Below are 26549 nucleotides of genomic sequence, written 5' to 3' on the forward strand. Positions count from 1 at the left end.
AACGTAAACAAACAACCCCTCCATAGGAAATGCATTAGACTATACTTTGCAGGCTCGTAACTCTGTTTCTACTGGAGATACGAGGATGTCCTTAGGATATGTTATAGTCCAAATTGTCCCCCATCTAACCATACTAGAAACTTTGGGCTACGACAAACAGGGGCCGAGTAATTAAGCAAAACGTAACGAAACAAACCCCCTCCATAGGAAATGCATTAGACTATACTTTGCAGGCTCGTAACTCTGTTTCTACTGGAGATACGGGGATGTCCTTTGAGTATGTCATTGTCCAATTTGTCCCCCATCTAACCATACTAAAAACTTTAGGCTACGACAAACAGGGGCCGAGTAATTAAGCTAAACGTAAACAAACAACCCCTCCATAGGAAATGCATTAGACTATACTTTGCAGGCTCGTAACTCTGTTTCTACTGGAGATACGGGGATGTCCTTTGAGTATGTTTTAGTCCAATTTGTCCCCCATCTAACCATACTAAAAACATTGAGCTACGACAAACAGGGGCCGAGATATTAAGCAAAATGTTCGTCAACTTTGGTATCGTCTCACTTATTTTTATTATGTTACTTATGATTTTTGCACTAAACTTTGGAGGCTCATAACTCTTGTTCTACAAGAGATACTGGGATCTCCTTTGGATATGTTATAGTACTCTTTGCTCCCCATACAAGGATACTTTAAACTTGAGGCTACCTCAATATCGTCGTCAACTTATTTTTTGTCTCACTTATTGTTAGAAGGTTACTTTTGATTTTTGAAAATAAACTTTGCAGGCTCGTAACTCTGTTTCTACTGGAGATATGGGGATGTCCTTTGAGTATGTTATAGTTCCATTTGTCCCCCATCTAACCATACTAAAAACATTGAGCTACGACAATTAGGGGCCGAGTAATTAAGCTAAACGTAAACAAACAACCCCTCCATAGGAAATGCATTAGACTATACTTTGCAGGCTCGTAACTCTGTTTCTACTGGAGATACGAGGATGTCCTTAGGATATGTTATAGTCCAAATTGTCCCCCATCTAACCATACTAAAAACTTTGGGATACGACAAACAGGGGCCGAGTAATTAAGCTAAACGTAAACAAACAACCCCTCCATAGGAAATGCATTAGACTATACTTTGCAGGCTCGTAACTCTGTTTCTACTGGAGATACGGGGATGTCCTTTGAGTATGTTTTAGTCCAATTTGTCCCCCATCTAACCATACTAAAAACATTGAGCTACGACAAACAGGGGCCGAGATATTAAGCAAAATGTTTGTCAACTTTGGTATCGTCTCACTTATTTTTATTATGTTACTTATGATTTTTGCACTAAACTTTGGAGGCTCATAACTCTTGTTCTACAAGAGATACTGGGATCTCCTTTGGATATGTTATAGTACTCTTTGCTCCCCATACAAGGATACTTTAAACTTGAGGCTACCTCAATATCGTCGTCAACTTATTTTTGTCTCACTTATTGTTAGAAGGTTACTTTTGATTTTTGAAAATAAACTTTGCAGGCTCGTAACTCTGTTTCTACTGGAGATACGGGGATGTCCTTTTAGTATGTTATAGTTCAAATTGTCCCCCATCTAACCATACTAAAAACATTGAGCTACGACAAACAGGGGCCGAGTAATTAAGCTAAACGTAAACAAACAACCCCTCCATAGGAAATGCATTAGACTATACTTTGCAGGCTCGTAACTCTGTTTCTACTGGAGATACGAGGATGTCCTTAGGATATGTTATAGTCCAAATTGTCCCCCATCTAAGCGTACTAAAAACTTTGGGCTACGACAAACAGGGGCCGAGTAATTAAGCTAAACGTAAACAAACAACCCCTCCTTAGGAAATGCATTAGACTATACTTTGCAGGCTCGTAACTCTGTTTCTACTGGAGATACGGGGATGTCCTTTGAGTATGTCATTGTCCAATTTGTCCCCCATCTAACCATACTAAAAACTTTAGGCTACGACAAACAGGGGCCGAGTAATTAAGCTAAACGTAAACAAACAACCCCTCCATAGGAAATGCATTAGACTATACTTTGCAGGCTCGTAACTCTGTTTCTACTGGAGATACGGGGATGTCCTTTGAGTATGTTTTAGTCCAATTTGTCCCCCATCTAACCATACTAAAAACATTGAGCTACGACAAACAGGGGCCGAGATATTAAGCAAAATGTTCGTCAACTTTGGTATCGTCTCACTTATTTTTATTATGTTACTTATGATTTTTGCACTAAACTTTGGAGGCTCATAACTCTTGTTCTACAAGAGATACTGGGATCTCCTTTGGATATGTTATAGTACTCTTTGCTCCCCATACAAGGATACTTTAAACTTGAGGCTACCTCAATATCGTCGTCAACTTATTTTTTGTCTCACTTATTGTTAGAAGGTTACTTTTGATTTTTGAAAATAAACTTTGCAGGCTCGTAACTCTGTTTCTACTGGAGATATGGGGATGTCCTTTGAGTATGTTATAGTTCCATTTGTCCCCCATCTAACCATACTAAAAACATTGAGCTACGACAATTAGGGGCCGAGTAATTAAGCTAAACGTAAACAAACAACCCCTCCATAGGAAATGCATTAGACTATACTTTGCAGGCTCGTAACTCTGTTTCTACTGGAGATACGGGGATGTCCTTTGAGTATGTTTTAGTCCAATTTGTCCCCCATCTAACCATACTAAAAACATTGAGCTACGACAAACAGGGGCCGAGATATTAAGCAAAATGTTTGTCAACTTTGGTATCGTCTCACTTATTTTTATTATGTTACTTATGATTTTTGCACTAAACTTTGGAGGCTCATAACTCTTGTTCTACAAGAGATACTGGGATCTCCTTTGGATATGTTATAGTACTCTTTGCTCCCCATACAAGGATACTTTAAACTTGAGGCTACCTCAATATCGTCGTCAACTTATTTTTGTCTCACTTATTGTTAGAAGGTTACTTTTGATTTTTGAAAATAAACTTTGCAGGCTCGTAACTCTGTTTCTACTGGAGATACGGGGATGTCCTTTTAGTATGTTATAGTTCAAATTGTCCCCCATCTAACCATACTAAAAACATTGAGCTACGACAAACAGGGGCCGAGTAATTAAGCTAAACGTAAACAAACAACCCCTCCATAGGAAATGCATTAGACTATACTTTGCAGGCTCGTAACTCTGTTTCTACTGGAGATACGAGGATGTCCTTAGGATATGTTATAGTCCAAATTGTCCCCCATCTAACCGTACTAAAAACTTTGGGCTACGACAAACAGGGGCCGAGTAATTAAGCTAAACGTAAACAAACAACCCCTCCTTAGGAAATGCATTAGACTATACTTTGCAGGCTCGTAACTCTGTTTCTACTGGAGATACGGGGATGTCCTTTGAGTATGTCATTGTCCAATTTGTCCCCCATCTAACCATACTAAAAACTTTAGGCTACGACAAACAGGGGCCGAGTAATTAAGCTAAACGTAAACAAACAACCCCTCCATAGGAAATGCATTAGACTATACTTTGCAGGCTCGTAACTCTGTTTCTACTGGAGATACGGGGATGTCCTTTGAGTATGTTTTAGTCCAATTTGTCCCCCATCTAACCATACTAAAAACATTGAGCTACGACAAACAGGGGCCGAGATATTAAGCAAAATGTTCGTCAACTTTGGTATCGTCTCACTTATTTTTATTATGTTACTTATGATTTTTGCACTAAACTTTGGAGGCTCATAACTCTTGTTCTACAAGAGATACTGGGATCTCCTTTGGATATGTTATAGTACTCTTTGCTCCCCATACAAGGATACTTTAAACTTGAGGCTACCTCAATATCGTCGTCAACTTATTTTTGTCTCACTTATTGTTAGAAGGTTACTTTTGATTTTTGAAAATAAACTTTGCAGGCTCGTAACTCTGTTTCTACTGGAGATACGGGGATGTCCTTTGAGTATGTTATAGTTCCATTTGTCCCCCATCTAACCATACTAAAAACATTGAGCTACGACAATTAGGGGCCGAGTAATTAAGCTAAACGTAAACAAACAACCCCTCCATAGGAAATGCATTAGACTATACTTTGCAGGCCCATAACTCTGTGTCTACTAGAGATACGGGGATGTCCTTAGGATATGTTATAGTCCAAATTGTCCCCCTTCTAACCATACTAAAAACTTTGGGCTACGACAAACAGGGGCCGAGTACTTAAGCAAAACGTAACGAAACAAACCCCCTCCATAGGAAATGCATTAGACTATACTTTGCAGGCTCGTAACTCTGTTTCTACTGGAGATACGGGGATGTCCTTTGAGTATGTCATTGTCCAATTTGTCCCCCATCTAACCATACTAAAAACGTTGGGCTACGACAAACAGGGGCCGAGTAATTAAGCTAAACGTAAACAAACAACCCCTCCATAGGAAATGCATTAGACTATACTTTGCAGGCTCGTAACTCTGTTTCTACTGGAGATACGGGGATGTCCTTTAAGTATGTTTTAGTCCAATTTGTCCCCCATCTAACCATACTAAAAACATTGAGCTACGACAAACAGGGGCCGAGATATTAAGCAAAATGTTCGTCAACTTTGGTATCGTCTCACTTATTTTTATTATGTTACTTATGATTTTTGCACTAAACTTTGGAGGCTCATAACTCTTGTTCTACAAGAGATACTGGGATCTCCTTTGGATATGTTATAGTACTCTTTGCTCCCCATACAAGGATACTTTAAACTTGAGGCTACCTCAATATCGTCGTCAACTTATTTTTGTCTCACTTATTGTTAGAAGGTTACTTTTGATTTTTGAAAATAAACTTTGCAGGCTCGTAACTCTGTTTCTATTGGAGATACGGGGATGTCCTTTTAGTATGTTATAGTTCAATTTGTCCCCCATCTAACCATACTAAAAACATTGAGCTACGACAAACAGGGGCCGAGTAATTAAGCTAAACGTAAACAAACAACCTCTCCATAGGAAATGCATTAGACTATACTTTGCAGGCTCGTAACTCTGTTTCTACTGGAGATAAGAGGATGTCCTTAGGATATGTTATAGTCCAAATTGTCCCCCATCTAACCATACTAAAAACTTTGGGCTACGACAAACAGGGGCCGAGTAATTAAGCTAAACGTAAACAAACAACCCCTCCTTAGGAAATGCATTAGACTATACTTTGCAGGCTCGTAACTCTGTTTCTACTGGAGATACGGGGATGTCCTTTGAGTATGTTTTTGTCCAATTTGTTCCCCATCTAACCATACTAAAAACATTGAGCTACGACAAACAGGGGCCAGATATTAAGCAAAATGTTCGTCAACTTTGGTATCGTCTCACTTATTTTTATTATGTTACTTATGATTTTTGCACTAAACTTTGGAGGCTCATAACTCTTGTTCTACAAGAGATACTGGGATCTCCTTTGGATATGTTATAGTACTCTTTGCTCCCCATACAAGGATACTTTAAACTTGAGGCTACCTCAATATCGTCGTCAACTTATTTTTTGTCTCACTTATTGTTAGAAGGTTACTTTTGATTTTTGAAAATAAACTTTGCAGGCTCGTAACTCTGTTTCTACTGGAGATATGGGGATGTCCTTTGAGTATGTTATAGTTCAATTTGTCCCCCATCTAACCATACTAAAAACATTGAGCTACGACAAACAGGGGCCGAGTAATTAAGCTAAACGTAAACAAACAACCCCTCCATAGGAAATGCATTAGACTATACTTTGCAGGCCCATAACTCTGTGTCTACTAGAGATACGGGGATGTCCTTAGGATATGTTATAGTCCAAATTGTCCCCCTTCTAACCATACTAAAAACTTTGGGCTACGACAAACAGGGGCCGAGTACTTAAGCAAAACGTAACGAAACAAACCCCCTCCATAGGAAATGCATTAGACTATACTTTGCAGGCTCGTAACTCTGTTTCTACTGGAGATACGGGGATGTCCTTTGAGTATGTCATTGTCCAATTTGTCCCCCATCTAACCATACTAAAAACGTTGGGCTACGACAAACAGGGGCCGAGTAATTAAGCTAAACGTAAACAAACAACCCCTCCATAGGAAATGCATTAGACTATACTTTGCAGGCTCGTAACTCTGTTTCTACTGGAGATACGGGGATGTCCTTTGAGTATGTTTTAGTCCAATTTGTCCCCCATCTAACCATACTAAAAACATTGAGCTACGACAAACAGGGGCCGAGATATTAAGCAAAATGTTCGTCAACTTTGGTATCGTCTCACTTATTTTTATTATGTTACTTATGATTTTTGCACTAAACTTTGGAGGCTCATAACTCTTGTTCTACAAGAGATACTGGGATCTCCTTTGGATATGTTATAGTACTCTTTGCTCCCCATACAAGGATACTTTAAACTTGAGGCTACCTCAATATCGTCGTCAACTTATTTTTGTCTCACTTATTGTTAGAAGGTTACTTTTGATTTTTGAAAATAAACTTTGCAGGCTCGTAACTCTGTTTCTATTGGAGATACGGGGATGTCCTTTTAGTATGTTATAGTTCAATTTGTCCCCCATCTAACCATACTAAAAACATTGAGCTACGACAAACAGGGGCCGAGTAATTAAGCTAAACGTAAACAAACAACCTCTCCATAGGAAATGCATTAGACTATACTTTGCAGGCTCGTAACTCTGTTTCTACTGGAGATAAGAGGATGTCCTTAGGATATGTTATAGTCCAAATTGTCCCCCATCTAACCATACTAAAAACTTTGGGCTACGACAAACAGGGGCCGAGTAATTAAGCTAAACGTAAACAAACAACCCCTCCTTAGGAAATGCATTAGACTATACTTTGCAGGCTCGTAACTCTGTTTCTACTGGAGATACGGGGATGTCCTTTGAGTATGTTTTTGTCCAATTTGTTCCCCATCTAACCATACTAAAAACATTGAGCTACGACAAACAGGGGCCAGATATTAAGCAAAATGTTCGTCAACTTTGGTATCGTCTCACTTATTTTTATTATGTTACTTATGATTTTTGCACTAAACTTTGGAGGCTCATAACTCTTGTTCTACAAGAGATACTGGGATCTCCTTTGGATATGTTATAGTACTCTTTGCTCCCCATACAAGGATACTTTAAACTTGAGGCTACCTCAATATCGTCGTCAACTTATTTTTTGTCTCACTTATTGTTAGAAGGTTACTTTTGATTTTTGAAAATAAACTTTGCAGGCTCGTAACTCTGTTTCTACTGGAGATATGGGGATGTCCTTTGAGTATGTTATAGTTCAATTTGTCCCCCATCTAACCATACTAAAAACATTGAGCTACGACAAACAGGGGCCGAGTAATTAAGCTAAACGTAAACAAACAACCCCTCCATAGGAAATGCATTAGACTATACTTTGCAGGCCCATAACTCTGTGTCTACTAGAGATACGGGGATGTCCTTAGGATATGTTATAGTCCAAATTGTCCCCCTTCTAACCATACTAAAAACTTTGGGCTACGACAAACAGGGGCCGAGTACTTAAGCAAAACGTAACGAAACAAACCCCCTCCATAGGAAATGCATTAGACTATACTTTGCAGGCTCGTAACTCTGTTTCTACTGGAGATACGGGGATGTCCTTTGAGTATGTCATTGTCCAATTTGTCCCCCATCTAACCATACTAAAAACTTTAGGCTACGACAAACAGGGGCCGAGTAATTAAGCTAAACGTAAACAAACAACCCCTCCATAGGAAATGCATTAGACTATACTTTGCAGGCTCGTAACTCTGTTTCTACTGGAGATACGGGGATGTCCTTTGAGTATGTTTTAGTCCAATTTGTCCCCCATCTAACCATACTAAAAACATTGAGCTACGACAAACAGGGGCCGAGATATTAAGCAAAATGTTCGTCAACTTTGGTATCGTCTCACTTATTTTTATTATGTTACTTATGATTTTTGCACTAAACTTTGGAGGCTCATAACTCTTGTTCTACAAGAGATACTGGGATCTCCTTTGGATATGTTATAGTACTCTTTGCTCCCCATACAAGGATACTTTAAACTTGAGGCTACCTCAATATCGTCGTCAACTTATTTTTGTCTCACTTATTGTTAGAAGGTTACTTTTGATTTTTGAAAATAAACTTTGCAGGCTCGTAACTCTGTTTCTACTGGAGATACGGGGATGTCCTTTGAGTATGTTATAGTTCCATTTGTCCTCCATCTAACCATACTAAAAACATTGAGCTACGACAATTAGGGGCCGAGTAATTAAGCTAAACGTAAACAAACAACCCCTCCATAGGAAATGCATTAGACTATACTTTGCAGGCCCATAACTCTGTGTCTACTAGAGATACGGGGATGTCCTTAGGATATGTTATAGTCCAAATTGTCCCCCTTCTAACCATACTAAAAACTTTGGGCTACGACAAACAGGGGCCGAGTACTTAAGCAAAACGTAACGAAACAAACCCCCTCCATAGGAAATGCATTAGACTATACTTTGCAGGCTCGTAACTCTGTTTCTACTGGAGATACGGGGATGTCCTTTGAGTATGTCATTGTCCAATTTGTCCCCCATCTAACCATACTAAAAACTTTGGGCTACGACAAACAGGGGCCGAGTAATTAAGCTAAACGTAAACAAACAACCCCTCCATAGGAAATGCATTAGACTATACTTTGCAGGCTCGTAACTCTGTTTCTACTGGAGATACGGGGATGTCCTTTGAGTATGTTTTAGTCCAATTTGTCCCCCATCTAACCATACTAAAAACATTGAGCTACGACAAACAGGGGCCGAGATATTAAGCAAAATGTTCGTCAACTTTGGTATCGTCTCACTTATTTTTATTATGTTACTTATGATTTTTGCACTAAACTTTGGAGGCTCATAACTCTTGTTCTACAAGAGATACTGGGATCTCCTTTGGATATGTTATAGTACTCTTTGCTCCCCATACAAGGATACTTTAAACTTGAGGCTACCTCAATATCGTCGTCAACTTATTTTTGTCTCACTTATTGTTAGAAGGTTACTTTTGATTTTTGAAAATAAACTTTGCAGGCTCGTAACTCTGTTTCTATTGGAGATACGGGGATGTCCTTTTAGTATGTTATAGTTCAATTTGTCCCCCATCTAACCATACTAAAAACATTGAGCTACGACAAACAGGGGCCGAGTAATTAAGCTAAACGTAAACAAACAACCTCTCCATAGGAAATGCATTAGACTATACTTTGCAGGCTCGTAACTCTGTTTCTACTGGAGATAAGAGGATGTCCTTAGGATATGTTATAGTCCAAATTGTCCCCCATCTAACCATACTAAAAACTTTGGGCTACGACAAACAGGGGCCGAGTAATTAAGCTAAACGTAAACAAACAACCCCTCCTTAGGAAATGCATTAGACTATACTTTGCAGGCTCGTAACTCTGTTTCTACTGGAGATACGGGGATGTCCTTTGAGTATGTTTTTGTCCAATTTGTTCCCCATCTAACCATACTAAAAACATTGAGCTACGACAAACAGGGGCCAGATATTAAGCAAAATGTTCGTCAACTTTGGTATCGTCTCACTTATTTTTATTATGTTACTTATGATTTTTGCACTAAACTTTGGAGGCTCATAACTCTTGTTCTACAAGAGATACTGGGATCTCCTTTGGATATGTTATAGTACTCTTTGCTCCCCATACAAGGATACTTTAAACTTGAGGCTACCTCAATATCGTCGTCAACTTATTTTTTGTCTCACTTATTGTTAGAAGGTTACTTTTGATTTTTGAAAATAAACTTTGCAGGCTCGTAACTCTGTTTCTACTGGAGATATGGGGATGTCCTTTGAGTATGTTATAGTTCAATTTGTCCCCCATCTAACCATACTAAAAACATTGAGCTACGACAAACAGGGGCCGAGTAATTAAGCTAAACGTAAACAAACATCCCCTCCATAGGAAATGCATTAGACTATACTTTGCAGGCCCATAACTCTGTGTCTACTAGAGATACGGGGATGTCCTTAGGATATGTTATAGTCCAAATTGTCCCCTTCTAACCATACTAAAAACTTTGGGCTACGACAAACAGGGGCCGAGTACTTAAGCAAAACGTAACGAAACAAACCCCCTCCATAGGAAATGCATTAGACTATACTTTGCAGGCTCGTAACTCTGTTTCTACTGGAGATACGAGGATGTCCTTAGGATATGTTATAGTCCAAATTGTCCCCCATCTAACCATACTAAAAACATTGAGCTACGACAAACAGGGGCCGAGATATTAAGCAAAATGTTCGTCAACTTTGGTATCGTCTCACTTATTTTTATTATGTTACTTATGATTTTTGCACTAAACTTTGGAGGCTCATAACTCTTGTTCTACAAGAGATACTGGGATCTCCTTTGGATATGTTATAGTACTCTTTGCTCCCCATACAAGGATACTTTAAACTTGAGGCTACCTCAATATCGTCGTCAACTTATTTTTGTCTCACTTATTGTTAGAAGGTTACTTTTGATTTTTGAAAATAAACTTTGCAGGCTCGTAACTCTGTTTCTACTGGAGATACGGGGATGTCCTTTGAGTATGTTATAGTTCCATTTGTCCCCCATCTAACCATACTAAAAACATTGAGCTACGACAATTAGGGGCCGAGTAATTAAGCTAAACGTAAACAAACAACCCCTCCATAGGAAATGCATTAGACTATACTTTGCAGGCCCATAACTCTGTGTCTACTAGAGATACGGGGATGTCCTTAGGATATGTTATAGTCCAAATTGTCCCCCTTCTAACCATACTAAAAACTTTGGGCTACGACAAACAGGGGCCGAGTACTTAAGCAAAACGTAACGAAACAAACCCCCTCCATAGGAAATGCATTAGACTATACTTTGCAGGCTCGTAACTCTGTTTCTACTGGAGATACGGGGATGTCCTTTGAGTATGTCATTGTCCAATTTGTCCCCCATCTAACCATACTAAAAACTTTGGGCTACGACAAACAGGGGCCGAGTAATTAAGCTAAACGTAAACAAACAACCCCTCCATAGGAAATGCATTAGACTATACTTTGCAGGCTCGTAACTCTGTTTCTACTGGAGATACGGGGATGTCCTTTGAGTATGTTTTAGTCCAATTTGTCCCCCATCTAACCATACTAAAAACATTGAGCTACGACAAACAGGGGCCGAGATATTAAGCAAAATGTTCGTCAACTTTGGTATCGTCTCACTTATTTTTATTATGTTACTTATGATTTTTGCACTAAACTTTGGAGGCTCATAACTCTTGTTCTACAAGAGATACTGGGATCTCCTTTGGATATGTTATAGTACTCTTTGCTCCCCATACAAGGATACTTTAAACTTGAGGCTACCTCAATATCGTCGTCAACTTATTTTTGTCTCACTTATTGTTAGAAGGTTACTTTTGATTTTTGAAAATAAACTTTGCAGGCTCGTAACTCTGTTTCTATTGGAGATACGGGGATGTCCTTTTAGTATGTTATAGTTCAATTTGTCCCCCATCTAACCATACTAAAAACATTGAGCTACGACAAACAGGGGCCGAGTAATTAAGCTAAACGTAAACAAACAACCTCTCCATAGGAAATGCATTAGACTATACTTTGCAGGCTCGTAACTCTGTTTCTACTGGAGATAAGAGGATGTCCTTAGGATATGTTATAGTCCAAATTGTCCCCCATCTAACCATACTAAAAACTTTGGGCTACGACAAACAGGGGCCGAGTAATTAAGCTAAACGTAAACAAACAACCCCTCCTTAGGAAATGCATTAGACTATACTTTGCAGGCTCGTAACTCTGTTTCTACTGGAGATACGGGGATGTCCTTTGAGTATGTTTTAGTCCAATTTGTCCCCCATCTAACCATACTAAAAACATTGAGCTACGACAAACAGGGGCCGAGATATTAAGCAAAATGTTCGTCAACTTTGGTATCGTCTCACTTATTTTTATTATGTTACTTATGATTTTTGCACTAAACTTTGGAGGCTCATAACTCTTGTTCTACAAGAGATACTGGGATCTCCTTTGGATATGTTATAGTACTCTTTGCTCCCCATACAAGGATACTTTAAACTTGAGGCTACCTCAATATCGTCGTCAACTTATTTTTGTCTCACTTATTGTTAGAAGGTTACTTTTGATTTTTGAAAATAAACTTTGCAGGCTCGTAACTCTGTTTCTACTGGAGATACGGGGATGTCCTTTGAGTATGTTATAGTTCCATTTGTCCCCCATCTAACCATACTAAAAACATTGAGCTACGACAATTAGGGGCCGAGTAATTAAGCTAAACGTAAACAAACAACCCCTCCATAGGAAATGCATTAGACTATACTTTGCAGGCCCATAACTCTGTGTCTACTAGAGATACGGGGATGTCCTTAGGATATGTTATAGTCCAAATTGTCCCCCTTCTAACCATACTAAAAACTTTGGGCTACGACAAACAGGGGCCGAGTACTTAAGCAAAACGTAACGAAACAAACCCCCTCCATAGGAAATGCATTAGACTATACTTTGCAGGCTCGTAACTCTGTTTCTACTGGAGATACGGGGATGTCCTTTGAGTATGTCATTGTCCAATTTGTCCCCCATCTAACCATACTAAAAACTTTGGGCTACGACAAACAGGGGCCGAGTAATTAAGCTAAACGTAAACAAACAACCCCTCCATAGGAAATGCATTAGACTATACTTTGCAGGCTCGTAACTCTGTTTCTACTGGAGATACGGGGATGTCCTTTGAGTATGTTTTAGTCCAATTTGTCCCCCATCTAACCATACTAAAAACATTGAGCTACGACAAACAGGGGCCGAGATATTAAGCAAAATGTTCGTCAACTTTGGTATCGTCTCACTTATTTTTATTATGTTACTTATGATTTTTGCACTAAACTTTGGAGGCTCATAACTCTTGTTCTACAAGAGATACTGGGATCTCCTTTGGATATGTTATAGTACTCTTTGCTCCCCATACAAGGATACTTTAAACTTGAGGCTACCTCAATATCGTCGTCAACTTATTTTTGTCTCACTTATTGTTAGAAGGTTACTTTTGATTTTTGAAAATAAACTTTGCAGGCTCGTAACTCTGTTTCTATTGGAGATACGGGGATGTCCTTTTAGTATGTTATAGTTCAATTTGTCCCCCATCTAACCATACTAAAAACATTGAGCTACGACAAACAGGGGCCGAGTAATTAAGCTAAACGTAAACAAACAACCTCTCCATAGGAAATGCATTAGACTATACTTTGCAGGCTCGTAACTCTGTTTCTACTGGAGATAAGAGGATGTCCTTAGGATATGTTATAGTCCAAATTGTCCCCCATCTAACCATACTAAAAACTTTGGGTTACGACAAACAGGGGCCGAGTAATTAAGCTAAACGTAAACAAACAACCCCTCCTTAGGAAATGCATTAGACTATACTTTGCAGGCTCGTAACTCTGTTTCTACTGGAGATACGGGGATGTCCTTTGAGTATGTTTTTGTCCAATTTGTTCCCCATCTAACCATACTAAAAACATTGAGCTACGACAAACAGGGGCCAGATATTAAGCAAAATGTTCGTCAACTTTGGTATCGTCTCACTTATTTTTATTATGTTACTTATGATTTTTGCACTAAACTTTGGAGGCTCATAACTCTTGTTCTACAAGAGATACTGGGATCTCCTTTGGATATGTTATAGTACTCTTTGCTCCCCATACAAGGATACTTTAAACTTGAGGCTACCTCAATATCGTCGTCAACTTATTTTTTGTCTCACTTATTGTTAGAAGGTTACTTTTGATTTTTGAAAATAAACTTTGCAGGCTCGTAACTCTGTTTCTACTGGAGATATGGGGATGTCCTTTGAGTATGTTATAGTTCAATTTGTCCCCCATCTAACCATACTAAAAACATTGAGCTACGACAAACAGGGGCCGAGTAATTAAGCTAAACGTAAACAAACAACCCCTCCATAGGAAATGCATTAGACTATACTTTGCAGGCCCATAACTCTGTGTCTACTAGAGATACGGGGATGTCCTTAGGATATGTTATAGTCCAAATTGTCCCCTTCTAACCATACTAAAAACTTTGGGCTACGACAAACAGGGGCCGAGATATTAAGCAAAATGTTCGTCAACTTTGGTATCGTCTCACTTATTTTTATTATGTTACTTATGATTTTTGCACTAAACTTTGGAGGCTCATAACTCTTGTTCTACAAGAGATACTGGGATCTCCTTTGGATATGTTATAGTACTCTTTGCTCCCCATACAAGGATACTTTAAACTTGAGGCTACCTCAATATCGTCGTCAACTTATTTTTGTCTCACTTATTGTTAGAAGGTTACTTTTGATTTTTGAAAATAAACTTTGCAGGCTCGTAACTCTGTTTCTACTGGAGATACGGGGATGTCCTTTGAGTATGTTATAGTTCCATTTGTCCCCCATCTAACCATACTAAAAACATTGAGCTACGACAATTAGGGGCCGAGTAATTAAGCTAAACGTAAACAAACAACCCCTCCATAGGAAATGCATTAGACTATACTTTGCAGGCCCATAACTCTGTGTCTACTAGAGATACGGGGATGTCCTTAGGATATGTTATAGTCCAAATTGTCCCCCTTCTAACCATACTAAAAACTTTGGGCTACGACAAACAGGGGCCGAGTACTTAAGCAAAACGTAACGAAACAAACCCCCTCCATAGGAAATGCATTAGACTATACTTTGCAGGCTCGTAACTCTGTTTCTACTGGAGATACGGGGATGTCCTTTGAGTATGTCATTGTCCAATTTGTCCCCCATCTAACCATACTAAAAACTTTGGGCTACGACAAACAGGGGCCGAGTAATTAAGCTAAACGTAAACAAACAACCCCTCCATAGGAAATGCATTAGACTATACTTTGCAGGCTCGTAACTCTGTTTCTACTGGAGATACGGGGATGTCCTTTGAGTATGTTTTAGTCCAATTTGTCCCCCATCTAACCATACTAAAAACATTGAGCTACGACAAACAGGGGCCGAGATATTAAGCAAAATGTTCGTCAACTTTGGTATCGTCTCACTTATTTTTATTATGTTACTTATGATTTTTGCACTAAACTTTGGAGGCTCATAACTCTTGTTCTACAAGAGATACTGGGATCTCCTTTGGATATGTTATAGTACTCTTTGCTCCCCATACAAGGATACTTTAAACTTGAGGCTACCTCAATATCGTCGTCAACTTATTTTTGTCTCACTTATTGTTAGAAGGTTACTTTTGATTTTTGAAAATAAACTTTGCAGGCTCGTAACTCTGTTTCTATTGGAGATACGGGGATGTCCTTTTAGTATGTTATAGTTCAATTTGTCCCCCATCTAACCATACTAAAAACATTGAGCTACGACAAACAGGGGCCGAGTAATTAAGCTAAACGTAAACAAACAACCTCTCCATAGGAAATGCATTAGACTATACTTTGCAGGCTCGTAACTCTGTTTCTACTGGAGATAAGAGGATGTCCTTAGGATATGTTATAGTCCAAATTGTCCCCCATCTAACCATACTAAAAACTTTGGGCTACGACAAACAGGGGCCGAGTAATTAAGCTAAACGTAAACAAACAACCCCTCCTTAGGAAATGCATTAGACTATACTTTGCAGGCTCGTAACTCTGTTTCTACTGGAGATACGGGGATGTCCTTGAGTATGTTTTTGTCCAATTTGTTCCCCATCTAACCATACTAAAAACATTGAGCTACGACAAACAGGGGCCAGATATTAAGCAAAATGTTCGTCAACTTTGGTATCGTCTCACTTATTTTTATTATGTTACTTATGATTTTTGCACTAAACTTTGGAGGCTCATAACTCTTGTTCTACAAGAGATACTGGGATCTCCTTTGGATATGTTATAGTACTCTTTGCTCCCCATACAAGGATACTTTAAACTTGAGGCTACCTCAATATCGTCGTCAACTTATTTTTTGTCTCACTTATTGTTAGAAGGTTACTTTTGATTTTTGAAAATAAACTTTGCAGGCTCGTAACTCTGTTTCTACTGGAGATATGGGGATGTCCTTTGAGTATGTTATAGTTCAATTTGTCCCCCATCTAACCATACTAAAAACATTGAGCTACGACAAACAGGGGCCGAGTAATTAAGCTAAACGTAAACAAACAACCCCTCCATAGGAAATGCATTAGACTATACTTTGCAGGCTCGTAACTCTGTTTCTACTGGAGATAAGAGGATGTCCTTAGGATATGTTATAGTCCAAATTGTCCCCCATCTAACCATACTAAAAACTTTGGGCTACGACAAACAGGGGCCGAGTAATTAAGCTAAACGTAAACAAACAACCCCTCCTTAGGAAATGCATTAGACTATACTTTGCAGGCTCGTAACTCTGTTTCTACTGGAGATACGGGGATGTCCTTTGAGTATGTTTTTGTCCAATTTGTTCCCCATCTAACCATACTAAAAACATTGAGCTACGACAAACAGGGGCCGAGATATTAAGCAAAATGTTCGTCAACTTTGGTATCGTCTCACTTATTTTTATTATGTTACTTATGATTTTTGCACTAAACTTTGGAGGCTCATAACTCTTGTTCTACAAGAGATACTGGGATCTCCTTTGGATATGTTATAGTACTCTTTGCTCCCCATACAAGGATACTTTAAACTTGAGGCTACCTCAATATCGTCGTCAACTTATTTTTTGTCTCACTTATTGTTAGAAGGTTACTTTTGATTTTTGAAAATAAACTTTGCAGGCTCGTAACTCTGTTTCTACTGGAGATATGGGGATGTCCTTTGAGTATGTTATAGTTCAATTTGTCCCCCATCTAACCATACTAAAAACATTGAGCTACGACAATTAGGGGCCGAGTAATTAAGCTAAACGTAAACAAACAACCCCTCCATAGGAAATGCATTAGACTATACTTTGCAGGCCCATAACTCTGTGTCTACTAGAGATACGGGGATGTCCTTAGGCTATGTTATAGTCCAAATTGTCCCCCTTCTAACCATACTAAAAACTTTGGGCTACGACAAACAGGGGCCGAGTACTTAAGCAAAACGTAACGAAACAAACCCCCTCCATAGGAAATGCATTAGACTATACTTTGCAGGCTCGTAACTCTGTTTCTACTGGAGATACGGGGATGTCCTTTGAGTATGTTTTAGTCCAATTCGTCCCCCATCTAACCATACTAAATACATTGAGCTACGACAAACAGGGGCCGAGATATTAAGCAAAATGTTCGTCAACTTTGGTATCGTCTCACTTATTTTTATTATGTTACTTATGATTTTTGCACTAAACTTTGGAGGCTCATAACTCTTGTTCTACAAGAGATACTGGGATCTCCTTTGGATATGTTATAGTACTCTTTGCTCCCCATACAAGGATACTTTAAACTTGAGGCTACCTCAATATCGTCGTCAACTTATTTTTGTCTCACTTATTGTTAGAAGGTTACTTTTGATTTTTGAAAATAAACTTTGCAGGCTCGTAACTCTGTTTCTACTGGAGATACGGGGATGTCCTTTTAGTATGTTATAGTTCAATTTGTCCCCCATCTAACCATACTAAAAACATTGAGCTACGACAAACAGGGGCCGAGTAATTAGGCTAAACGTAAACAAACAACCCCTCCATAGGAAATGCATTAGACTATACTTTGCAGGCTCGTAACTCTGTTTCTACTGGAGATACGAGGATGTCCTTAGGATATGTTATAGTCCAAATTGTCCCCCATCTAACCATACTAGAAACTTTGGGCTACGACAAACAGGGGCCGAGTAATTAAGCTAAACGTAAACAAACAACCCCTCCTTAGGAAATGCATTAGACTATACTTTGCAGGCTCGTAACTCTGTTTCTACTGGAGATACGGGGATGTCCTTTGAGTATGTTTTAGTCCAATTTGTTCCCCATCTAACCATACTAAAAACATTGAGCTACGACAAACAGGGGCCGAGATATTAAGCAAAATGTTCGTCAACTTTGGTATCGTCTCACTTATTTTTATTATGTTACTTATGATTTTTGCACTAAACTTTGGAGGCTCATAACTCTTGTTCTACAAGAGATACTGGGATCTCCTTTGGATATGTTATAGTACTCTTTGCTCCCCATACAAGGATACTTTAAACTTGAGGCTACCTCAATATCGTCGTCAACTTATTTTTTGTCTCACTTATTGTTAGAAGGTTACTTTTGATTTTTGAAAATAAACTTTGCAGGCTCGTAACTCTGTTTCTACTGGAGATATGGGGATGTCCAATAGATATGAAAAAAGCAAACATATTTTCTATTTGTTATTGTTTTAAAAAGATGATGGTTAATTTGTCTCACAGAATTTAAATTCTAATTATTATCTAGCACTCTCGGCAACGGCCATATCACGCTGAAAACACCGGTTCTCGTCGGATCACCGAAGTTAAGCAGCGTCGATCGCAGTCAGTACTTGGGAGGGAGACCACTTAGGAACACTGCGTGCCGTTGGCTTTTTCACTTTTTTTCCCCTTTTAAATTCCAATAGATATGAAAAAAGCAAACATATTTTCTTTTTGTTATTGTTTTAAAAAGATGATGGTTAATTTGTCTCACTTAATTTATATTCGAATTATTATCTAGCACTCTCGGCAACGGCCATATCACGCTGAAAACACCGGTTCTCGTCCGATCACCGAAGTTAAGCAGCGTCGAGCGCAGTCAGTACTTGGAAACTTTGCGTGCCGTTGGCTTTTTCACTTTTATTTCCTCTTTAAAATTCCATCAGATATGAAAAAAGCAAACATATCTTCTTTTTCTTATTGATTTATAAAGATGAAGGTTAATTAAATTCAAATTATTATCTAGCACTCTCGGCAACGGCCATATCACGCTGAAAACACCGGTTCTCGTCGGATCACCGAAGTTAAGCAGCGTCGAGCGCAGTCAGTACTTGGGAGTGAGACCACTTAGGAACACTGCGTGCCGTTGGCTTTTTCACTTTTTTTTCCTCTTTTAAATTCCAATAGATATGAAAAAAGCAAACATATTTTCTTTTTGGTATTGTTTTAAAAAGATGATGGTTAATTTGTCTCACTTAATTTAAATTCAAATTATTATCTAGCACTCTCGGCAACGGCCATATCACGCTGAAAACACCGGTTCTCGTCGGATCACCGAAGTTAAGCAGCGTCGAGCGCAGTCAGTACTTGAAAACTTTGCGTGTCGTTGGCTTTTTCACTTTTATTTCCTCTTTTAAATTCCATGAGATATGAAAAAAGCAAACATATCTTCTTTTTCTTATTGATTTATAAAGATGAAGGTTAATTAAATTCAAATTATTAAATAGCACTCTCGGCAACGGCCATATCACGCTGAAAACACCGGTTCTCGTCGGATCACCGAAGTTAAGCAGCGTCGACCGCAGTCAGTACTTGGGAGGGAGACCACTTAGGAACACTGCGTGCAGTTGGCTTTTTCACTTTTTTTCCTCTTTTAAATTCCAATAGATATGAAAAAAGCAAACATATTTTCTTTTTGTTATTGTTTTAAAAAGATGATGGTTAATTGGTCTCACTTAATTTAAATTCGAATTATTATCTAGCACTCTCGGCAACGGCCATATCACGCTGAAAACACCGGTTCTCGTCGGATCACCGAAGTTAAGCAGCGTCGAGCGCAGTCAGTACTTGGGAGGGAGACCACTTAGGAACACTGTGTGCCGTTGGCTTTTTCACTTTTTTTCCTCTTTTAAATTCCAATAGATATGATAAAAGAAAACATATTTTCTATTTGTTATTGTTTTAAAAAGATGATGGTTAATTTGTCTCACTGAATTTAAATTCTAATTATTATCTAGCACTCTCGGCAACGGCCATATCTCGCTGAAAACACCGGTTCTCGTCCGATCACCGAAGTTAAGCAGCGTCGAGCGCAGTCAGTACTTGGAAACTTTGCGTGCCGTTGGCTTTTTCACTTTTATTTCCTCTTTTAAATTCCATCAGATATGAAAAAAGCAAACATATCTTCTTTTTCTTATTGATTTATAAAGATGAAGGTTAATTAAATTCAAATTATTATCTAGCACTCTCGGCAACGGCCATATCACGCTGAAAACACCGGTTCTCGTCGGATCACCGAAGTTAAGCAGCGTCGAGCGCAGTCAGTACTTGGGAGGGAGACCACTTAGGAACACTGCGTGCCGTTGGCTTTTTCACTTTTTTTTCCTCTTTTAAATTCCAATAGATATGAAAAAAGCCAACATATTTTCTTTTTGTTATTGTTTTAAAAAGATGAAGGTTAATTTGTCTCACTTAATTTAAATTCGAATTATTAAATAGCACTCTCGGCAACGGCCTTATCACGCTGAAAACACCGGTTCTCGTCGGATCACCGAAGATAAGCAGCGTCGAGCGCAGTCAGTACTTGGGAGGGAGACCACTTAGGAACACTGCGTGCCGTTGCCTTTTTCACTTTTTTTTCCTCTTTTAAATTCCAATAGATATGAAAAAAGCAAACATATTTTCTTTTTGTTATTGTTTTAAAATGATGATGGTTAATTTGTCTCACTTAAATTAAATTCGAATTATTATCTAGCACTCTCGGCAACGGCCATATCACGCTGAGAACACCGGTTCTCGTCCGACCGCCGACGTTAGCAGCGTCGAGCGCAGTCAGTACTTGGGAATACTGCGTGCAACGGCCATATCACGCTGAAAACACCGGTTCTCGTCCGATCACCGAAGTTAAGCAGCGTCGAGCGCAGTCAGTACTTGGAAACTTTGCGTGCCGTTGGCTTTTTCACTTTTATTTCCTCTTTTAAATTCCATCAGATATGAAAAAAGCAAACATATCTTCTTTTTCTTATTGATTTATAAAGATGAAGGTTAATTAAATTCAAATTATTAAATAGCACTCTCGGCAACGGCCATATCACGCTGAAAACACCGGTTCTCGTCCGATCACCGAAGTTAAGCAGCGTCGAGCGCAGTCAGTACTTGGGAGGGAGACCACTTAGGAACACTAAGTGCCGTTGGGTTTTTCACTTTTTTTTCCTCTTTTAAAATCCAATAGATATGAAAAAAGCAAACATGTTTTCTTTTTGTTATTGTTTTAAAATGATGAAGGTTAATTTGTCTCACTTAATTTAAATTCGAATTATTAACTAGCACTCTCGGCAACGGCCATATCACGCTGAAAACACCGGTTCACGTCCGATCACCGAAGTTAAGCAGCGTCGAGCGCAGTCAGTACTTGGTAGGGAGACCACTTAGGAACACTGCGTGCCGTTGGCTTTTTCACTTTTTTTTCCTCTTTTAAATTCCAATAGATACGAAAAAAGCAGACATATTTTCTATTTGTTATTGTTTTAAAAAGATGATGGTTAATTTGTCTCACTGAATTTAAATTCTAATTATTATATAGCACTCTCGGCAACGGCCATATCACGCTGAAAACACCGGTTCTCGTCCGATCACCGAAGTTAAGCAGCGTCGAGCGCAGTCAGTACTTGGGAGGGAGACCACTTAGGAACACTAAGTGCCGTTGGCTTTTTCACTTTTTTTTCCTCTTTTAAATTCCAATAGATATGAAAAAAGCAAACATATTTTCTTTTTGTTATTGTTTTAAAAAGATGATGGTTAATTTGTCTCACTTAATTTAAATTCTAATTATTATCTAGCACTCTCGGCAACGGCCATATCGCGCTGAAAACACCGGTTCTCGTCCGATCACCGAAGTTAAGCAGCGTCGAGCGCAGTCAGTACTTGAAAACTTTGCGTGTCGTTGGCTTTTTCACTTTAATTTCCTCTTTTAAATTCCATGAGATATGAAAAAAGCAAACATATCTTCTTTTTCTTATTGATTTATAAAGATGAAGGTTAATTAAATTCAAATTATTAAATAGCACTCTCGGCAACGGCCATATCACGCTGAAAACACCGGTTCACGTCCGATCACCGAAGTTAAGCAGCGTCGAGCGCATACAGTACTTGGGAATACTGCGTGCCGTTGGCTTTTTCACTTTTGTTTCCTCTTTCAAATTCCACCAGATATGAAAAAAGCAAACATATCTTCTTTTTGTTATTGTTTTATAAAGATGAAAGTTAATTAAATTCAAATTATTAACAAGCACTCTCGGCAACGGCCATATCACGCTGAATACACCGGTTCTCGTCCGATAACCGAAGTTAAGCAGCGTCGAGCGCAGTCAGTACTTGGGAGGGAGACCACTTAGGAACACTGCGTGCCGTTGGGTTTTTCACTTTTTTTTCCTCTTTTAAAATCCAATAGATATGAAAAAAGCAAACATATTTTCTATTTGTTATTGTTTTAAAAAGATGATGGTTAATTTGTCTCACTGAATTTATATTCGAATTATTATCTAGCACTCTCGGCAACGGCCATATCACGCTGAAAACACCGGTTCTCGTCCGATCACCGAAGTTAAGCAGCGTCGAGCGCAGTCAGTACTTGGAAACTTTGCGTGCCGTTGGCTTTTTCACTTTTATTTCCTCTTTAAAATTCCATCAGATATGAAAAAAGCAAACATATCTTCTTTTTCTTATTGATTTATAAAGATGAAGGTTAATTAAATTCAAATTATTATCTAGCACTCTCGGCAACGGCCATATCACGCTGAAAACACCGGTTCTCGTCGGATCACCGAAGTTAAGCAGCGTCGAGCGCAGTCAGTACTTGGGAGGGAGACCACTTAGGAACACTGCGTGCCGTTGGGTTTTTCACTTTTTTCCCTCTTTTAAAATCCAATAGATATGAAAAAAGCAAACATATTTTCTATTTGTTATTGTTTTAAAAAGATGATGGTTAATTTGTCTCACAGAATTTAAATTCTAATTATTATCTAGCACTCTCGGCAACGGCCATATCACGCTGAAAACACCGGTTCTCGTCGGATCACCGAAGTTAAGCAGCGTCGATCGCAGTCAGTACTTGGGAGGGAGACCACTTAGGAACACTGCGTGCCGTTGGCTTTTTCACTTTTTTTCCTCTTTTAAATTCCAATAGATATGAAAAAAGCAAACATATTTTCTTTTTGTTATTGTTTTAAAAAGATGATGGTTAATTTGTCTCACTTAATTTATATTCGAATTATTATCTAGCACTCTCGGCAACGGCCATATCACGCTGAAAACACCGGTTCTCGTCCGATCACCGAAGTTAAGCAGCGTCGAGCGCAGTCAGTACTTGGAAACTTTGCGTGCCGTTGGCTTTTTCACTTTTATTTCCTCTTTAAAATTCCATCAGATATGAAAAAAGCAAACATATCTTCTTTTTCTTATTGATTTATAAAGATGAAGGTTAATTAAATTCAAATTATTATCTAGCACTCTCGGCAACGGCCATATCACGCTGAAAACACCGGTTCTCGTCGGATCACCGAAGTTAAGCAGCGTCGAGCGCAGTCAGTACTTGGGAGTGAGACCACTTAGGAACACTGCGTGCCGTTGGCTTTTTCACTTTTTTTTCCTCTTTTAAATTCCAATAGATATGAAAAAAGCAAACATATTTTCTTTTTGGTATTGTTTTAAAAAGATGATGGTTAATTTGTCTCACTTAATTTAAATTCTAATTATTATCTAGCACTCTCGGCAACGGCCATATCGCGCTGAAAACACCGGTTCTCGTCCGATCACCGAAGTTAAGCAGCGTCGAGCGCAGTCAGTACTTGAAAACTTTGCGTGTCGTTGGCTTTTTCACTTTAATTTCCTCTTTTAAATTCCATGAGATATGAAAAAAGCAAACATATCTTCTTTTTCTTATTGTATTATAAAGATGAAGGTTAATTAAATTCAAATTATTAAATAGCACTCTCGGCAACGGCCATATCACGCTGAAAACACCGGTTCTCGTCCGATCACCGAAGTTAAGCAGCGTCGAGCGCAGTCAGTACTTGGGAGGGAGACCACTTAGGAACACTGCGTGCCGTTGGGTTTTTCACTTTTTTTTCCTCTTTTAAAATCCAATAGATATGAAAAAAGGAAACATGTTTTCTTTTTGTTATTGTTTTAAAATGATGAATGTTAATTTGTCTCACTTAATTTAAATTCGAATTATTAACTAGCACTCTCGGCAACGGCCATATCACGCTGAAAACACCGGTTCACGTCCGATCACCGAAGTTAAGCAGCGTCGAGCGCATACAGTACTTGGGAATACTGCGTGCCGTTGGCTTTTTCACTTTTGTTTCCTCTTTCAAATTCCACCAGATATGAAAAAAGCAAACATATCTTCTTTTTGTTATTGTTTTATAAAGATGAAAGTTAATTAAATTCAAATTATTAACAAGCACTCTCGGCAACGGCCATATCACGCTGAATACACCGGTTCTCGTCCGATAACCGAAGTTAAGCAGCGTCGAGCGCAGTCAGTACTTGGGAGGGAGACCACTTAGGAACACTGCGTGCCGTTGGGTCTTTCACTTTTTTTTTCCTCTTTTAAAATCCAATAGATATGAAAAAAGCAAACATATTTTCTATTTGTTATTGTTTTAAAAAGATGATGGTTAATTTGTCTCACTGAATTTATATTCGAATTATTATCTAGCACTCTCGGCAACGGCCATATCACGCTGAAAACACCGGTTCTCGTCCGATCACCGAAGTTAAGCAGCGTCGAGCGCAGTCAGTACTTGGAAACTTTGCGTGCCGTTGGCTTTTTCACTTTTATTTCCTCTTTAAAATTCCATCAGATATGAAAAAAGCAAACATATCTTCTTTTTCTTATTGATTTATAAAGATGAAGGTTAATTAAATTCAAATTATTATCTAGCACTCTCGGCAACGGCCATATCACGCTGAAAACACCGGTTCTCGTCGGATCACCGAAGTTAAGCAGCGTCGAGCGCAGTCAGTACTTGGGAGGGAGACCACTTAGGAACACTGCGTGCCGTTGGGTTTTTCACTTTTTTCCCTCTTTTAAAATCCAATAGATATGAAAAAAGCAAACATATTTTCTATTTGTTATTGTTTTAAAAAGATGATGGTTAATTTGTCTCACAGAATTTAAATTCTAATTATTATCTAGCACTCTCGGCAACGGCCATATCACGCTGAAAACACCGGTTCTCGTCGGATCACCGAAGTTAAGCAGCGTCGATCGCAGTCAGTACTTGGGAGGGAGACCACTTAGGAACACTGCGTGCCGTTGGCTTTTTCACTTTTTTTCCTCTTTTAAATTCCAATAGATATGAAAAAAGCAAACATATTTTCTTTTTGTTATTGTTTTAAAAAGATGATGGTTAATTTGTCTCACTTAATTTATATTCGAATTATTATCTAGCACTCTCGGCAACGGCCATATCACGCTGAAAACACCGGTTCTCGTCCGATCACCGAAGTTAAGCAGCGTCGAGCGCAGTCAGTACTTGGAAACTTTGCGTGCCGTTGGCTTTTTCACTTTTATTTCCTCTTTAAAATTCCATCAGATATGAAAAAAGCAAACATATCTTCTTTTTCTTATTGATTTATAAAGATGAAGGTTAATTAAATTCAAATTATTATCTAGCACTCTCGGCAACGGCCATATCACGCTGAAAACACCGGTTCTCGTCGGATCACCGAAGTTAAGCAGCGTCGAGCGCAGTCAGTACTTGGGAGTGAGACCACTTAGGAACACTGCGTGCCGTTGGCTTTTTCACTTTTTTTTCCTCTTTTAAATTCCAATAGATATGAAAAAAGCAAACATATTTTCTTTTTGGTATTGTTTTAAAAAGATGATGGTTAATTTGTCTCACTTAATTTAAATTCGAATTATTATCTAGCACTCTCGGCAACGGCCATATCACGCTGAGAACACCGGTTCTCGTCCGACCGCCGACGTTAGCAGCGTCGAGCGCAGTCAGTACTTGGGAATACTGCGTGCAACGGCCATATCACGCTGAAAACACCGGTTCTCGTCGGATCACCGAAGTTAAGCAGCGTCGAGCGCAGTCAGTACTTGGGAGGGAGACCACTTAGGAACACTGCGTGCCGTTGGGTTTTTCACTTTTTTTTCCTCTTTTAAAATCCAATAGATATGAAAAAAGCAAACATGTTTTCTTTTTGTTATTGTTTTAAAATGATGAAGGTTAATTTGTCTCACTTTTTTTAAATTCGAATTATTAACTAGCACTCTCGGCAACGGCCATATCACGCTGAAAACACCGGTTCACGTCCGATCACCGAAGTTAAGCAGCGTCGAGCGCATACAGTACTTGGGAATACTGCGTGCCGTTGGCTTTTTCACTTTTGTTTCCTCTTTCAAATTCCACCAGATATGAAAAAAGCAAACATATCTTCTTTTTGTTATTGTTTTATAAAGATGAAAGTTAATTAAATTCAAATTATTAACTAGCACTCTCGGCAACGGCCATATCACGCTGAATACAGCGGTTCTCGTCCGATAACCGAAGTTAAGAAGCGTCGAGCGCAGTCAGTACTTGGGAGGGAGACCACTTAGGAACACTGCGTGCCGTTGGGTTTGTCACTTTTTTTCCCTCTTTTAAAATCCAATAGATATGAA

General features: G+C 38.8%; 6 non-coding genes and 26 pseudogenes across 6 annotated transcripts; all 32 read left to right on the forward strand.

Moving 5' to 3' along the window:
* Positions 1–18423: 18423 nt before the first annotated feature.
* On the forward strand, positions 18424–18542 carry LOC149669948 (5S ribosomal RNA; annotated as a pseudogene).
* Positions 18543–18678: 136 nt separating this feature from the next.
* LOC149669949 (5S ribosomal RNA) lies at positions 18679–18781 on the forward strand (annotated as a pseudogene).
* A 122-nt stretch (positions 18782–18903) lies between these two features.
* LOC149669950 (5S ribosomal RNA) lies at positions 18904–19022 on the forward strand (annotated as a pseudogene).
* A 362-nt stretch (positions 19023–19384) lies between these two features.
* On the forward strand, positions 19385–19503 carry LOC149669951 (5S ribosomal RNA; annotated as a pseudogene).
* A 136-nt stretch (positions 19504–19639) lies between these two features.
* Positions 19640–19758, forward strand: LOC149669952 (5S ribosomal RNA). The gene has a single exon (XR_016367244.1). It is a non-coding gene; the product is annotated as a 5S ribosomal RNA (ribosomal RNA).
* A 136-nt stretch (positions 19759–19894) lies between these two features.
* LOC149669953 (5S ribosomal RNA) lies at positions 19895–19997 on the forward strand (annotated as a pseudogene).
* A 122-nt stretch (positions 19998–20119) lies between these two features.
* On the forward strand, positions 20120–20238 carry LOC149669954 (5S ribosomal RNA). The gene has a single exon (XR_016367624.1). It is a non-coding gene; the product is annotated as a 5S ribosomal RNA (ribosomal RNA).
* Positions 20239–20375: 137 nt separating this feature from the next.
* Positions 20376–20494, forward strand: LOC149669955 (5S ribosomal RNA; annotated as a pseudogene).
* Positions 20495–20722: 228 nt separating this feature from the next.
* Positions 20723–20825, forward strand: LOC149669956 (5S ribosomal RNA; annotated as a pseudogene).
* Positions 20826–20947: 122 nt separating this feature from the next.
* On the forward strand, positions 20948–21066 carry LOC149669957 (5S ribosomal RNA; annotated as a pseudogene).
* Positions 21067–21203: 137 nt separating this feature from the next.
* Positions 21204–21322, forward strand: LOC149669958 (5S ribosomal RNA). Its single transcript, XR_016367553.1, has one exon. It is a non-coding gene; the product is annotated as a 5S ribosomal RNA (ribosomal RNA).
* A 137-nt stretch (positions 21323–21459) lies between these two features.
* Positions 21460–21578, forward strand: LOC149669959 (5S ribosomal RNA). Its single transcript, XR_016367585.1, has one exon. It is a non-coding gene; the product is annotated as a 5S ribosomal RNA (ribosomal RNA).
* A 137-nt stretch (positions 21579–21715) lies between these two features.
* On the forward strand, positions 21716–21818 carry LOC149669960 (5S ribosomal RNA; annotated as a pseudogene).
* Positions 21819–21940: 122 nt separating this feature from the next.
* On the forward strand, positions 21941–22043 carry LOC149669961 (5S ribosomal RNA; annotated as a pseudogene).
* Positions 22044–22165: 122 nt separating this feature from the next.
* On the forward strand, positions 22166–22284 carry LOC149669962 (5S ribosomal RNA; annotated as a pseudogene).
* A 137-nt stretch (positions 22285–22421) lies between these two features.
* LOC149669963 (5S ribosomal RNA) lies at positions 22422–22524 on the forward strand (annotated as a pseudogene).
* Positions 22525–22646: 122 nt separating this feature from the next.
* On the forward strand, positions 22647–22765 carry LOC149669964 (5S ribosomal RNA; annotated as a pseudogene).
* Positions 22766–22901: 136 nt separating this feature from the next.
* LOC149669965 (5S ribosomal RNA) lies at positions 22902–23020 on the forward strand (annotated as a pseudogene).
* A 136-nt stretch (positions 23021–23156) lies between these two features.
* On the forward strand, positions 23157–23259 carry LOC149669966 (5S ribosomal RNA; annotated as a pseudogene).
* A 122-nt stretch (positions 23260–23381) lies between these two features.
* On the forward strand, positions 23382–23500 carry LOC149669967 (5S ribosomal RNA; annotated as a pseudogene).
* Positions 23501–23637: 137 nt separating this feature from the next.
* Positions 23638–23740, forward strand: LOC149669968 (5S ribosomal RNA; annotated as a pseudogene).
* A 122-nt stretch (positions 23741–23862) lies between these two features.
* Positions 23863–23981, forward strand: LOC149669969 (5S ribosomal RNA). Its single transcript, XR_016367692.1, has one exon. It is a non-coding gene; the product is annotated as a 5S ribosomal RNA (ribosomal RNA).
* A 137-nt stretch (positions 23982–24118) lies between these two features.
* LOC149669970 (5S ribosomal RNA) lies at positions 24119–24221 on the forward strand (annotated as a pseudogene).
* Positions 24222–24343: 122 nt separating this feature from the next.
* Positions 24344–24462, forward strand: LOC149669971 (5S ribosomal RNA; annotated as a pseudogene).
* Positions 24463–24600: 138 nt separating this feature from the next.
* On the forward strand, positions 24601–24703 carry LOC149669972 (5S ribosomal RNA; annotated as a pseudogene).
* A 122-nt stretch (positions 24704–24825) lies between these two features.
* Positions 24826–24944, forward strand: LOC149669973 (5S ribosomal RNA; annotated as a pseudogene).
* A 136-nt stretch (positions 24945–25080) lies between these two features.
* Positions 25081–25199, forward strand: LOC149669974 (5S ribosomal RNA; annotated as a pseudogene).
* Positions 25200–25335: 136 nt separating this feature from the next.
* Positions 25336–25438, forward strand: LOC149669975 (5S ribosomal RNA; annotated as a pseudogene).
* Positions 25439–25560: 122 nt separating this feature from the next.
* On the forward strand, positions 25561–25679 carry LOC149669976 (5S ribosomal RNA; annotated as a pseudogene).
* Positions 25680–25907: 228 nt separating this feature from the next.
* Positions 25908–26026, forward strand: LOC149669977 (5S ribosomal RNA). The gene has a single exon (XR_016367732.1). It is a non-coding gene; the product is annotated as a 5S ribosomal RNA (ribosomal RNA).
* Positions 26027–26163: 137 nt separating this feature from the next.
* Positions 26164–26266, forward strand: LOC149669978 (5S ribosomal RNA; annotated as a pseudogene).
* Positions 26267–26388: 122 nt separating this feature from the next.
* Positions 26389–26507, forward strand: LOC149669979 (5S ribosomal RNA; annotated as a pseudogene).
* The last annotated feature ends 42 nt before the right edge of the window (positions 26508–26549 follow it).

Source organism: Phalangium opilio, unplaced genomic scaffold, assembly GCF_054372755.1.
Source record: "Phalangium opilio isolate 3A_F unplaced genomic scaffold, DU_Popi_V2 ptg000054l_1, whole genome shotgun sequence".
In the NCBI taxonomy this organism is placed as follows: domain Eukaryota; kingdom Metazoa; phylum Arthropoda; class Arachnida; order Opiliones; family Phalangiidae; genus Phalangium; species Phalangium opilio.